The following is a 16,505-nucleotide window of genomic DNA, read 5'->3' on the forward strand; positions in this document are numbered from 1 at the left end:
CTAGTTTTATGACAATACCTACATGTTTTGCTCACACTTTATAATGATTTCATGCATTTTCCTGGACTAACCTATTAACAAGATGCCGAAGTGCCAGTTCCTGTTTTCTGCTGTTTTTGGTTCCAGAAAGGCTGTTCGGGCAATATTCTCGGAATTCGACAAAACAAAAGCCCACGATCTTATATTTCACGGAGGGTTCAAGAACACCGAAGAGGAGTCAAGGAAGGGTAGCAGGGGACCCACACCATATGGCGGCGCGGGTGGCCCCCTGGCCGCGCCAGCCTATGGGGAGGGGGCCCCCAGGCTCCTCCGACTCCGCCTCTTCGCCTATATAATTTCTCGTGACCTAAAAACCCGACAACAATTGACGAAACTCCAGAAAGACTCCAGGGACGCCGCCGCCATCGCGAAACTCCGTTTCGGGGGACAGAAGTCTCTGTTCCGGCACGCCGCCGGGACGGGGAATTGCCCCCGGAGTCATCTCCATCGACACCACCGCCATCTTCATCGCCATCGCTGTCTCCCATGACGAGGAGGGAGTAGTTCTCCCCCGAGGCTGAGGGCTCTACCGGTAGCTATGTGGTCCATCTCTCTCTCCCATGGTGTGATCTTTATGTGATCATGAGCTTTGTATCACTATTAATCTATGTGCTACTCTAGTGATGTTATTAAAGTAGTCTATTCCTCCTCCATGATGTAATGTTGACAGTGTGTGCATCATGTAGTACTTGGCGTAGGTTATGATTTTAATCTCTTGTAGATTATGAAGTTAACTATTACTATGATAGTATTGATGTGATCTATTCCCCCTTTCATAGCTATTGTTAACAGTGTGTATGCTATGTTAGTACTCGGCCTAAATTGCAACGGTCTATTATGCACTCTAGAGGTTACTTTAATATGAACTCCGGATGTTGTGGAGCTTGTTTACTCCAGCTTGAGGTGTGCTTTTGTAGCCCTACACAATGAATGGTGTTTGTTATCTGATACTTCTCCAACGTATCTTTAATTTCTGATGTTCCATGCTAGTTTTATGACAATACGTACATGTTTTGCTCACACTTTATAATGATTTCATGCATTTTCCCGGACTAACCTATTAACAAGATGCCGAAGTGCCAGTTCCTGTTTTCTGCTGTTTTTGGTTCCAGAAAGGCTGTTCGGGCAATATTCTCGGAATTCGACAAAACAAAAGCCCACGATCTTATATTTCATGGAGGGTTCAAGAACACCGAAGAGGAGTCAAGGAAGGGCAGCAGGGGACCCACACCATATGGCGGCGCGGGTGGCCCCCTGGCCGCGCCAGCCTATGGGGAGGGGGCGCCCTGGCTCCTCCGACTCCGCCTCTTCGCCTATATAATCTCTCGTGACCTAAAAACCCGACAACAATTGACGAAACTCCAGAAAGACTCCAGGGACGCCGCCGCCATCGCGAAACTCCGTTTCGGGGGACAGAAGTCTCCGTTCCAGCACGCCGTCGGGACGGGGAATTGCCCCCGGAGTCATCTCCATCGACACCACCGCCATCTTCATCGCCATCGCTGTCTCCCATGATGAGGAGGGAGTAGTTCTCCCCCGAGGCTGAGGGCTCTACCGGTAGCTATGTGGTTCATCTCTCTCTCCCATGGTGTGATCTTTATGTGATCATGAGCTTTGTATCACTATTAATCTATGTGCTACTCTAGTGATGTTATTAAAGTAGTCTATTCCTCCTCCATGATGTAATGTTGACACTGTGTGCATCATGTAGTACTTGGCATAGGTTATGATTTTAATCTCTTGTAGATTATGAAGTTAACTATTACTATGATAGTATTGATGCGATCTATTCCCCCTTTCATAGCTATTGTTGACAGTGTGTATGCTATGTTAGTACTCGGTCTAAATTGCAACGGTCTATTATGCACTCTAGAGGTTACTTTAATATGAACTCCGGATGTTGTGGAGCTTGTTTACTCCGGCTTGAGGTGTGCTTTTGTAGCCCTACACAATGAATGGTGTTTGTTATCCAACAAGAGAGTGTAGAAAGTAGCATTTATTTATTCAGTTATGTGATCAATGTTGAGAGTGTCCACTAGTGAAAGTATGATCCCTAGGCCTTGTTTCTAAGCATTGAAACACCGTTTCCAACAAGTTCTGTTACATGTTTGCTTGCTGCCATCTTTATTTCAGATTGCAATTACTACTTACAATCATCCATATTACTTGCATCTTACTATCTCTTCGCCGAACTAGTGCACCTATACATCTGACAAGTGTATTAGGTGTGTTGGGGACACAAGAGACTTCTTGTATCGTAATTGCAAGGTTGCTTGAGAGGGATATCTTTGACCTCTACCTCCCTGAGTTCGATAAACCTTGGGTGATTCACTTAAGGGAAACTTGCTGCTGTTCTACAAACCTCTACTCTTGGAGGCCCAACACTGTCTACAGGAATAGAAGCGTGCGTAGACATCATTATCCAACAAGAGAGTGTGAGATAGTAGCACAAGTGAAGAGAAGTTATTTATTTATGTGATCATTGTTGAGAGTGTCCACTAGTGAAAGTATGATCCCTAGGCCTTGTTTCCAAATATCGAATCACCGTTTATTTACTGTTCTACTGCATGTTTACTTGCTGCCATATTTATTTGAGATTGTTATTACCACTCATATTCATCCATATCACTTGCATCTTACTATCTCTTCGCCGAACTAGTGCACCTATACATCTGACAAGTGTATTAGGTGTGTTGGGGACACAAGAGACTTCTTGTATCGTAATTGCAGGGTTGCTTGAGAGGGATATCTTTGACCTGTACCTCCCTGAGTTCGATAAACCTTGGGTGATTCACTTAAGGGAAACTTGCTGCTGTTCTACAAACCTCTACTCTTGGAGGCCCAACACTGTTTACAGGAATAGAAGCGTGCGTTGACATCAAGCTATTTTCTGGCGCCGTTGCCGGGGAGGTAAGGTAAAAGGTATTCACATCCTCCGACTACTAAGCTGTTTCTTAGCACTGTTGCCGGTGTGTGAGTGCTCGAATTTATTTCCTTTAGATCCTGCAATTATATATTTTTGTTTCTTGTTTTTATTTTCACTAGTTAGGCTTAATGGAAAACAATAACAAAATTAGAGATCTTTATGAACTTTATATTGAATTAGGACATGATGTGTTTGAAGAGAGAATTAAAAAACCCATTGAACTTTGTTTGCAAAATAGTTGTAGCAATGTTATTAGCATGAACTCTTTGAACACTATTATTGCTAATGCTATGGAAAAATCTAAGCTTGGGGAAGCTGGTTTTGATGAGCATGATATCTTTAGTCCCCCAAGCATGGAGGAGAAAGTTTTCTTTTATGATACTTTGCCTCCCATTTATGATGATTATAATGATAGTGGTATTTTGGTGCCACCTACTATGGGGGATAAAGTTTATTATGATTATACTATGCCTCCTACATTTGATGATTATGGTGATGAGAATAATAATGATAGCTACTTTATTGAATTTGCTCCCACTACAATTAATAAGAATGACTATGCTTATGTTGGGAGTAGTAATTATTTTATGCATGAGACTCATGATAAGAATGCTTTATGTGATAGTTATATTGTTGAGTTTGTTCATGATGCTACTGGAAATTATTATGAGAGAGGAAAATATGGTTGTAGAAATTTTCATGTTACTAAAACACCTCTCTACATGCTGAAAATTTTGAAGTTACTCGTGTTTTATCTTCCAATGCTTGTCACTTTGATCTTCATTAATTTATTTGTGTACAAGATTCCTATGCATAGGAAGCGGGTTAGGCTTAAATTTGTTTCATACTTGCTTTTTGATGCTCTCTTTGCTTCAACTCTCATCCTTATGTGAGCATCATTAAAATTACTGAGCCCATCTTAATGGCTATAAAGAAAGCACTTCTTGGGAGATAACCCATGTTTTTATTTTGCTACTGTTTTGTTGTGTCTTGGAAGTTGTCACTACTGTAGCAACCTCTCCTTATCTTTATTTTATTGCATTGTTGTGCCAAGTAAACTCTTTGATAGAAGGTTGATACTAGATTTGGATTTCTGCGCAGAAACAGATTTCTAGCTGTCACGAATTTGAGTAGGTCTCTCTGTAGGAAACTCAGAAACATCTGCGAAAATTCATGAGTGATCCTCAGATATGTACGCAAATTTCATTCGATTTGAGATTTTTCATCTGAGCAAGTTAAGTGCCTCGAAAAAATTCGTCTTTACGGACTATTCTGTTTTGACAGATTCTGCCTTTTATTTTGCATTGCCTCTATTACTGTGTTTGAGTGGATTTCTTTGCTCCATTAAATTTCAGTAACCTTGGGTAATGTCCCGAAGTGTTGGGAATGATTGTGTCCTTGCTGAACATGTGAATTTTTGATTATGCACTAACCCTCTAATGAGACTACTTCGAGTTTGGTGTGGCAGAAGTTTTCAAGGGTCAAGAGAGGAGGATGATATAATGTGATCAAGAAGAGTGAAAAGTCTAAGCTTGGGGATGCCCCCGTGGTTCATCCCTGCATATTTCAAGAAGACTCAAGCATCTAAGCTTGGGGATGCCCAAGGCATCCCCTTCTTCATCAACAACTTATCAGGTCACCTCTAGTGAAACTATATTTTTATTCCATCACATCTTATGTGCTTTACTTGGAGCGTCTTACTTGGAGCGTCTGTGTGTTTTATTTTCGTTTTGTTATTTTTATTCTCTGAATAAATTCGGATCCTAGCAATCCATGTGTGGGAGAGAGACACGCTCCGCTTTTTCATTTGAACACTTGTGTTCTTAGTTTTACTTTTAATGTTCATGGCAAAAGTTAAAAGCTGCTGCATTTATTGCTATTTGGTTGGAAACAGAAAATGCTTCATGTGGTAATTTGTATATGGTCTTGAATAATTTGATACTTTGCAATTGTTTTGAGCTCTCAAATAGATCATGTTTAAGCTCTTGCATCATGTAGTTTGAACCTATTAGTGGAGAACTACCGTAGAGCTTGTTGAAATTTGGTTTGCATGATTGGTCTCTCTAAACTCTAGATATTTTCTGGTAAAAGTGTTTGAACAACAAGGAAGACAGTGTAGAGTCTTATAATGCTTGCAATATGTTCTTATGTAAGTTTTGATGTACCGGTTCATACTTGTGTTTGCTTCAAACAATCTTGCTAGCCAAAGCCTTGTACTGAGAGGGAATGCTTCTCGTGCATCCAAAACCTTGAGCCAAAACTTATGCCATTTGTGTCCACCATAAATACCTACTATATGGTATTTCTCTGCCATTCCAAAGTAAATTGCTTGCGTGCTACCTTTAAAATTTCATTCCTTGTCTTTGCAATATATAGCTCATGGGAAAGTAGCTTAAAAACTATTATGGTAAAGAATATGTCGCTTATGTATCTTATTTCTTATAAGTTGCTTGTTGAGCGGTAACCATGTTTCTGGGGACGCCATCAACTATTACACTTTTGTTGAATATCATGTGAGTTGCTATGCATGTTCGTCTTGTCTGAAGTAAGGGTGATTTGCCATGATTAAATGGTTTGAGTATGCATATTGTTAGAGAAGAACATTGGGCCGCCAACCAAAGCCATGTATCATGGTGGAAGTTTCAGCTTGGACATTAATCCTCAAATCTCTTATGAGAATATTATCTATTGTTGAATGCTTAAAGCATTAAAGAGGAGTCCATTATCTGTTTTCTATGTTGTCCCGGTATGGATGTCCTCAAGTTGAGATTTATCAAAAACGAGAAATCAAATGCGATCTATCTCCTTGGACCTTTGTACAGGTGGCATAGAGGTACCCCTTTGTGACACTTGGTTGAAACATATGTAATGCAATGATAATCCATGGAAATCCGAGCTAATTAGGACAAGGTGCGAGCACTATTGGTATTCGATGCATGAGGCTTGCAACTTATAGGATGTTTTATGCATAACACATATGAATTATTACTACCGTTGACAAAATTGTTTCCATGTTTTCAAAATAAAAGCTCTAGCACATGAGTAATCCCTGCTTCCCTCTGCGAAGGGCCTTTCTTTTACCTTATGTTGAGTCAGTTTACCTACTTCTTTCTATCTTAGAAGAAAACACTTGTGTCAACTGTGTGCATTGATTCCTACATACTTGCTTATTTGCATTCATCATATTACTTTGTGTTGACAATTATCCATGAGATATACATGTTGAAGTTGAAAGCAACTGCTGAAACTTATATCTTCCTTTGTATTGCTTCAAAACCTTCTATTAAGAATTTATTGCTTTATAAGTTAACTCCTATGCAAGTCTTATTGATGCTTGTCTTGAAAGTACTATTCATAAAAAGTCTTTGCTATATGATTCAGTTGTTTAGTCATTGTCTTTACCATTGCTTCGAATCACTTCATTCATTTCATATGCTTTACAATAGTATGATCAAGATTATGTAAGTAGCATGTCATTTCAGAAATTATTCTTTTTATCGTTTACCTACTCGAGGGCGAGTAGGAACTAAGCTTGGGGATGCTTGATATGTCTCCAACGTATCTATAATTTCTGATGTTCCATGCTAGTTTTATGACAATACCTACATGTTTTGCTCACACTTTATAATGATTTTATGCATTTTCCGGAACTAACCTATTAACAAGATGCCGAGGTGCCAGTTCCTGTTTTCTGCTGTTTTTGCTTCCAGAAAGGCTGTTCGGGCAATATTCTCGGAATTCGACGAAACAAAAGCCAAACATCTTATTTTACCGGGATGGACCAGAACACCGAAGGAGAGACGGAGAGGAGGCCCAGGGCCTCCAGACCATAGAGCGGCGCGGCCTAGGAGGGGGCGCGCCCAGGTGTGGTGTGGGCCCCCCAGGCACCCCCTTGCGCCGCCTCTTCGCCTATAAAATCCCTCGCGACGTAAAAACCCTACAACAATCGACGAAACTCCAGAAAGACTCCAGGGGCGCCGCCGCCATCGTGAAACTCCATGTCGGGGCACAGAAGTCTCTGTTCCGGCACGCCTCCGGGACGGGGAATTGCCCCCGGAGTCATCTCCATCGACACCACCGCCATCTTCATCGCCATTGATGTCTCCCATGATGAGGAAGGAGTAGTTCTCCCCCGAGGCTGAGGGCTCTACCGGTAGCTATGTGGTTCATCTCTCTCCCATGGTGTGATCTTTATGTGATCATGCGCTTTGTATCACTATTAATCTATGTGCTACTCTAGTGATGTTATTAAAGTAGTCTATTCCTCCTCCATGATGTAATGTTGACACTGTGTGCATCATGTAGTACTTGGCGTAGGTTATGATTATAATCTCTTGTAGATTATGAAGTTAACTATTACTATGATAGTATTGATGCGATCTATTCCCCCCTTTCATAGCTATTGTTGACAGTGTGTATGCTATGTTAGTACTCGGTCTAAATTGCAACGGTCTATTATGCACTCTATAGGTTACTTTAATATGAACTCCGGATGTTGTGGAGCTTGTTTACTCCGGCTTGAGGTGTGCTTTTGTAGCCCTACACAATGAATGGTGTTTTTTATCCAACAAGAGAGTGTGAGATAGTAGCACAAGCGAAGAGAAGTTATTTATTTATGTGATCATTGTTGAGAGTGTCCACTAGTGAAAGTATGATCCCTAGGCCTTGTTTCCAAATATCGAATCACCATTTATTTACTGTTCTACTGCATGTTTACTTGCTGCCATATTTATTTCAGATTGTTATTACCACTCATATTCATCCATATCACTTGCATCTTACTATCTCTTCGCCGAACTAGTGCACCTATACATCTGACAAGTGTATTAGGTGTGTTGGGGACACAAGAGACTTCTTGTATCGTAATTGCAAGGTTGCTTGAGAGGGATATCTTTGACCTCTACCTCCCTGAGTTCGATAAACCTTGGGTGATTCACTTAAGGGAAACTTGCTGCTGTTCTACAAACCTCTACTCTTGGAGGCCCAACACTGTCTACAGGAATAGAAGCGTGCGTAGACAAAAAAAACCTAGGGGGTTCCACCTATATAATGAGGGGAGAGGGAGGGGCCGGCCACCACACCATCCGCACCACCCAAGGGCACCAAGGCCGGCGCTCCAAGTGCCCCCTCTCCCCAAACCCTGGCCACTCCCATCCTCCCTGATACTCCCGCGGTGCTTAGGCGAAGCGCTGCCAGAGATCTCCAACACCACCGCCACCACGCCGTCGTGCTGGTGGGATTCCGAGGAAGATCTACTACATCCGCTGCCCGCTAGAACGGGGAGAAGTACGTCGTCATCAACACTGAACGTGTGACCGAGTGCGGAGGTGCTGCCCAACTGTGGCACCGTCAAGATCTTCTACGCGCTTTTGCAAGCGGCAAGTGATCGACTACATCAACCACGATATCTGATCTCGTTAACGCTTAGCGATCTTCAAGGGTATGATGATCTTCACCTCGTTGCTACCATCTACTAGATTAGATCTTGGCTTGTTATTCGTTCTTGCGGTAGGAATTTTTTATTTTCTTTGCTACGAATCCCTACAGTGGTATCAGAGTCGTGTCTATGCATAGATTGGTTGCACGAGTAGAACACAATGGTTTTGTGGGCGTTGATGATTTTTTGTCTTTTGTTATGTGTACTTTGCATCTTGCGGTATGGTGGGATGAAGCGGCCCGGGCAAACTTTACATGACTGCGTTCATGAGACTTGCTCCATGCTCGACATGCAACTTGTATTGCATAAGTGGCTTTGCGGGTGTTTGTCTCTCTCACCATAGTTAAGATTCAATTTACTATTTCAATTGACAACACTAGTATCAGCGTTGTGGTTCATGTTTGTAGGTAGATTGGATCTTACTCGGAAACCCTAAACCATGTAAAATATGCAAATAAAATTAGAGGCGTCTAACTTGTTTTTGCAGGGTTTGGTGATGTGATATGGCCATGATGTGATGATGAATATGTATGAGATGATCATTATTGTATTGTGGCAACCGGCAGGAGCCTTATGGTTGTCTTTATACTTCATGTGGTAGTATTATTTCAAAGTAGTTATAATAGTTGCTACATGTGGTGAACAACAATGAAGATGGCGCCATTGACCTTGACGCTACACCGACGATGATGGAGATCATGCCCGTTGATGATGGAGATCATGTCCGTGCTTTGGAGATGAAGATCAAAGATGCAAAGACTAAAGGGCCATATCATATCACATGAAGAATTGCATGTGATGTTAATTCTTTTATGCGTCTTATATTGCTTAGATCGCGACGGTGGCATTATAAGATGATCCCTCTCACTAAAAATCAAGATAATAAAGTGTTCGTCCTTAGTTAGCACAGTTGCTAAGACTCGTTGTTTCGAAGAATCACGTGATGATCGGGTGTGATAGACCCAACGTGTGCATACAACGGGTGCAGGCCAGATTTGCACATGCCGAAACTAGGGTTTGACTTGACGAGCCTAGCATGTACAGACATGGCCTCGGAACACGGAAGACCAAAAGGTTAAGCATGAATCATATAGATGATATGATGAACATGTTGATGTTCTCCATTGAAACTACATCATCACACGTGATAATCGGACTTGGTGTAGTTGATTTGGTTCGTGTAATCACTAAGACAATTCGAGGGATATTGTTTTGAGTGGGAGTTCACCTAGTTAATTTTAAATTAATATTAAACTCAATTTGTCATAAACTTAGTCTAAACTCTTTGCAAATATGTTGTAGATTATGGCGACCCCAACCATCAACTTTAATTCATTCCTAGATAAAGAAAAGTTGAAAAACAATGGAAGCAACTTTACGGATTAGTTTCGTAACTTGAGGATTGTCCTCATTGATGGACAACTGCTCTGTGTGCTCGATGCACTGCTGGGTGACCCACCTACAGAAACAGCTACCGATGAGGCTAAAAATGTTTACCTCACTCGAAAGACACATTACTCCACAGTTCGGTGTGCCATCCTCTACGGTTTAGAATCGGAGCTTCAGAAACGATTTGAGACCCACGACCCTCATGATATAATCAGTGAGCTCAAAATGATATTTGAAACTCATGCGGCCGTGGAAAGCTATGATGCTTCTGAAAAGTTCTTTAACTGTAAGATGGAAGAGGGCAGCTCCGTTAGCGAGCACGTGCTCAAGATGTCTAGGCACGCGAAGAAACTCCAAGACTTGGGAATAACGATTCCTAACACCTTGGGGATTCATCGTGTTCTTCAATCACTGCCACCTAATTACAAGAACTTCGTGATGAACTACAACATGTAGTGCATGGACAAGACGTTACTTGAACTCTTCTCAATGCTGAAAACTGCTGAAGTGGAGATAAAGAAAGAGCATCAAGTGTTGATGGTCAATAAGACCACCAAGTTCAAGAAGCAGGGCAAGCCTAAGGAAAAAGGTAAATTCAAGAAGGGCGGCAAAAAAGCTGACGCGCCTCCTAAGAAACCCAAGGCTGGCCCCAAATCTGATACTCTGTGCTATTAATGTAAAGAAGAGGGACACTGGAAGCGGAACTACTCAAAGTACCTGGCAGATCTAAAGAGCGGCAACATTAAAAAGAAAGGTATATCTGATATACATGTTATTGATGTCTATCTTACTAGTAATCGTAATAGTGCCTATGTATTTGATACTGGTTCGGTCGCTCATATTTGTAGATCGAAACAGGAGCTACAGAATAAACAAAGACTAGCGAGGGACGAGGTGACGATGCGCGTTTGAAATGGATCCAAGGTCGATGTGATCGCCGTCGACACGCTCCCTCTACATCTACCATCGAGATTAGTTTTAAATCTGAATAATTGTTATTTGGTGCATGCGTTAAGTATGAACATTATATCTAGATCGTGTTTATTGCAAAGCGGTTATTCATTCAAGTCTAAGAATAATGGTTGTTCGATTTATATGAATAATATCTTGTATGGTCATGCACCTGAGATGAATAGTTTATTCTTGTTAAATCTCGATAGTAGTGATACACATATACATAACATTGATGTTAAACGAAATAAATTAAATGATAATTCCACATATATGTGGCACTGTCATCTTGGTCATATTGGAGTGAAACGCATGAAGAAACTCCATTCAGATGGATTACTTGAATCACTTGATAGATGTGAGGCATGTCTGATGGGAAAAATGACTAAGACTCCACTCTCTGGTAATATGGAGCGAGCTACAGACTTGTTGGAAATCATACATATTTATGTATGTGGACCAATCAGTGTAGCATCGCGAGGTGATTATCGTTATGTTCTTACTTTCACAGATGATTTGAGTAGATATGGGTATTTCTACTTGATGAAACATAAACCCGAAACTTTCGAGAAGTTTAAGGAATTTCAAAGTGAAGTAAAAAAATCAACGTAACAAGAAGATTAAATTTATACGTTCTGATCGTGGAGGTGAATATCTGAGTTATGAGTTTGGCATGCATTTAAAGAAATGTGGAATACTTTCACAGTTGACACCGTCGGGAACACCACAGCGCAATGGTGTGTCCAAACAACGTAATCGAACTCTATTGGATATGGTTCGATCTATGATGTCTCTTGTAGATTTACCGTTATCTTTTTGGAGTTATGCGTTAGAGACAGCAGCATTCACTTTAAATAGGCACCATCTAAATCCGTTGAAATGACACCGTATGAATTATGGTTTGGAAACAAACCTAAGTTGTCGCTCCTTAAAGTTTAGGGCTGCGAAGCTTATGTAAAGAAGTTACAACCTGACAAGCTCGAACCCAAAGCGGAGAAATGCGTCTTCATAGGATACCCTAAAGAAACAATTGGGTATACCTTCTATCACATATCCGAAGGTAAAATCTTTGTTGCCAAGAACGGATCCTTTCTTGAAAAGGAGTTTCTATCGAAAGAAGTGACTGAAGAAAAGTAGAAATCGACGAGGTTACTGAACCTTCTCTTGAAAATTAGAGTAGCGCAACACCGGAAGATGCTCTTGTGCCGCCTACACCGATTAATGAGGAAGCTAATGATAATGATCATGAAACTTCAAACGAAGTTACTACTGAACCTCGCAGGTCGACGAGGTTTCACACCACTCCTGATTGGTATGACCCCTGTCTAAATGTCATGATTGTGGACAACAATGATGAAGACCTTGCGATGTATGAGGAAGCAATGATGAGCCCAGATTCCAACAAATGGTAAGAGGCCATGAAATCCGAAATGGGATCCATGTATGATAACCAAGTATGGACTTTGGTAGACTTACCTGATAGCCACAAGGCTGTCAAGAATAAATGGATCTTCAAAAGAAAAACAGATGCTGATGGTAATATTACTGTCTATAAAGCTCGACTTGTCGCGAAAGGGTTCCAAAAAATTCAAGGAGTTGACTACGATGACACTTGCTCACCTGTAGCGGAAGCTAAAGTCTATGAGGATATTTTTAGCAATAGCTGCATTTTTTGATTATAAAATTTGGCAGATGGATGTCAAAACAGTGTTCCTTAATGGAGACATTGAGGAAGATTTGTATATGGTACAACCCAAAGGTTTTGTCGATCATAGAAATACTGACAATGTATGCAAACTTCAGCGTTCAATTTATGGACTGAAGCAAGCATCCCGGAGTTGGAACCGATGCTTTGATAAGGTGATCAAAGACTTTGAATTTATACAAATCCATGGAGAGGCTTGTATTTACAAGAAAGTGAGTGGGAGCTCTATAGAATTTATAATATTATATGTAGGGCTTTCACAGAGTATATACCTGGATAAGATCCTAAAGAAGTTTAAAATAGATGAAAGCAAGAAAGGGTTCTTGACCATGTTACCAGGTAAGACCTTGAGTAAAACACAAAGTCCAGCTACGGCAGAAGAGAGAGAAAGGATGAAAAAAATCCCCTATGCCTCGGCCATAGGCTCTATCATGTATGACATGTTGTGTACAAGACCGGATATCGTGCATGATGTTAGTTTGACCAGCAGATATCAAAGTGATCCAGGAATGGAATACTAGACAATGGTCAAGAATATCCTGAAGTACTTGAAAAGAACTAAGGATATGTTTCTTTGTTATGTAGGTTACCAAGAGCTTGTTGTAACCGGTTACACCGATGCTAGTTGGAACACTGATCCGGATGACTCTAAATCTCAATTCGGATGCGTATTTATTTTGAATGGTGCAGCAGTAAGCTGGAAGAGTGCTAAGCAAAGAGTTGTGGCAAAATCTTCAACTGAATCGGAATACATAGCTGCTTCGGAGGCTTCATCAAAGGCGATACGGATGAAGTGTTTCATTACTGAGCTTGGTGTGGTTCCTAGTGCGTTGGACCCGATGACCATCTATTGTGACAACATGAGTGCCATAGCCAATGCACAGGAGCTAAGCTCACACAAGAAGCTGAAGCATATAAAGCTACGTTTTCATTCTATTTGCGAGTATGTCGAAGATGGTGACTTAAAGATTTGCAAAGTACACACTGATCTGAAAGTGGCAGATCCGTTGACTAAAGCTCTCCCTAGAGAAAAACATGACCTACACCAGAACGTCAGGGGTGTTAGGTACATTACAATGTAATCTAGATTATTGACTCTAGTGCAAGTGGGAGACTGTTGGAGATATGCCCAAGAGGCCATAATAAAGTGGTTATTATTATATCTTTGTGTTTATGATAATAGTTTGCATCTCATGTTATAATTGTATTAACCGGAAACATTAATACATGTGTGTTATGTAAATATAAAAGAGTCCCTAGTAAGCCTCTTGTTAAACTAGCTTGTTGATTAACAGATGATCATAGTTTCATGATCATGAACATTGGATGTTATTAATAACAAGATCATATCATTAGGTGAATGATGTGATGGACATACACCCATAGTAAGCGTAGCATATGATTAAGTCATTTAGTTATTTGTGCTTCAAGCTTTAATATGCATAGTAACTTAATCTTTCGACCATGAGATCATGTTAATCACCTACACCGGATGGATGCTTTGATGACACCAAACACTACTGCGTAAATGTGTTGTTATAAAGGTGGCATTAAGTGTTCGAAAAGTATAGGGTTGAGGCACTTGTATCAATAGTGAGATTTGTCCATCCTAATGACGGATAGATATACTCTGGGCCCTCTCGGTGGAATGATATCTAATTAGCTTGCAAGCATGTGGCTGGTTCACAAGGGATATCATATCACGGTACGAGTAAAGAGTACTTATCAGTAACGAGGTTGAACTAGGTATGGAGATACGGATGATCAAACTTCGGATAAGTAAAATATCGCGAGACAAGGGGAATTGTTATTTTATGTGAATGGTTCTTTCGATCACGAAGTCATCGTTGAATATGTGAGAGCTATTATGAATCTCCAGGTCCCGCTATTAGTTACTGATCGGAGAGGATTCTCGATCATGTCCACATAGTTCTCGAATCGTAGGGTGACACACTTAAAGTTTGATGTCGTTTTAAGTAGATATGGAATATGGAATATGGAATGGAGTTCGAACGTTGTTTGGAGTCTCGGATGGGATCCAGGATATCAAGAGGAGTTCTGTAATGGTCCAAAGAATAAGATTCATATATAGGAAGTCGCTTTTCAAGTTTGAAAATGATCTGGTGCATTTATGGAAGGCGCTAGAATGTTCTAGAACCTTCCAGAAGAAATCATCACCACCAACCCTAGCCGGCCGACCAAAGGGGAAGGTGGACTCCACCACCATGGCCGGCCATAGGGGAAGGAAAGGGAGCAATCCCACTTCCCCTAGGTTTCACCCATATGGAAGGTTTTGAGTTGGACTCTTATTCGAATTTTGGGCAAACCCTAGGGGGTTCCACCTATATAATGAGGGGGATAGGGAGGGGGCTGCCACCACACCATCCGCACCACCCAAGGGCACCAAGGCCGGCGCCCCAAGTGCCCCCTCTCCCCAAACCCTAGCCACTCCCCTCCTCCCGATACTCCCGCGGTGCTTAGGCGAAGCGCTGTCGGAGATCTCCAATACCACCGCCACCACGCCATCGTGCTGGCAGGATTCCGAGGAGGATCTACTACATCCGCTGCCCGCTGGAACGGGGAGAATGACATCGTCATCAACACCGAACGTGTGACCGAGTGCGGAGGTGTTGTCCGACTGTGGCACCGTCAAGATCTTCTACGCGCTTTTGCAAGCGGCAAGTGATCGACTACATCAACCATGAGATCTAATCTTTCGTTAACGCTTAGCGGTCTTCAAGGGTATGATTATCTTCACCTCGTTGCTACCACCTACTAGATTAGATCTTGACTTATTATTCGTTCTTGCGGTAGAATTTTTTTTGTTTTCTATGCTACGAATCCCTACACTCTCTTGTCATTTTTCACCTTCACCACCTTGACTCTGTTCCTCACACTATATGTTGACAGTGCTTCCCTAAACTAGTTCACACTAGATAATACTATACATGCTTTGAATAATGGATTATTCATATCAACTTCTGGAATGAAACCTTGAATTTGGACTACAGGTGATCTTCTTCTCTCAAATTCAGGTCAGTGTCGTCTAAAGGTTGATCATTTTCTAATTTAAATTTCTCTTGCACGTGCTTGTTATCCTAAACCTCTGTATCCACATTGTCCAAAAATAAACCATCATCGCCATCTTATATCTAATTGTCATTGTCAAGAAAATCTAAATCGTGGTCTTTGTCATCATAATGAAGTACTTCATTTAGCACCACATCATCTCTAGCGCTAGTCCTACAACAATCTCTGAATCACTATTTGTTCCACTCCATTGTCCTTGACCTCCAGTTGCACTAGTTCTTGCACCTGATAGCATTGTTGTTGTACTAATAATTTCAACATCAGATCTTCTGATCATATCAGGCCTCAAATTACACAGGAAAATTGTGTGATCAACTAGCACACGCACTTTTCTCTCCTCTACAGCAGCACTCGTCATATCAAGTACATCTTTCTCAATTTTAAAATACTGAAGTCCATCACTGATATCCTTCCCTTGCTTTAACCAGTACAAGTGCAGCTTATCAAAAAATTGATAATCTAAACATCTAATACATGCAGAAATTCTTGAAGCAATAACATTGAAAATATTTCAGAGTGGCATTAGTCAAAGTAATCAGTAGTGCCACATGCAAGTGAGATTATCCCTTAAACCACTGAAACCCAATTGTGCTCGAACTCAACAGTGAACAAATAATTGGACACTACACAGATTCAGAGAAAGAGGGCCACATCAAGCACAAATTCAGAGAAATTGGACATGCTGGGTCTGCATTCAAACACAACAATGAACACTACCCACTACATTACGAACCGAAATCATACTAACAATGACAGATTCACACTACACTGCTATCTTGCTATCTGAATATCAACCTGCCACTAAAAATTCACATAACATGGAAAAAATGTCTGAAGAAACATGGGCATGCATATAGCAATCCATCTAGTACATTTATCATCATTATTTGCATTGTGCATAAAAAAAAGTTATTTTTGTTCGACAAATTTTAGCTCATATGTGCCACCCTGTACCAAAACACAGCCTT

Source organism: Lolium perenne, chromosome 7 (assembly GCF_019359855.2).
Source record: "Lolium perenne isolate Kyuss_39 chromosome 7, Kyuss_2.0, whole genome shotgun sequence".
In the NCBI taxonomy this organism is placed as follows: domain Eukaryota; kingdom Viridiplantae; phylum Streptophyta; class Magnoliopsida; order Poales; family Poaceae; genus Lolium; species Lolium perenne.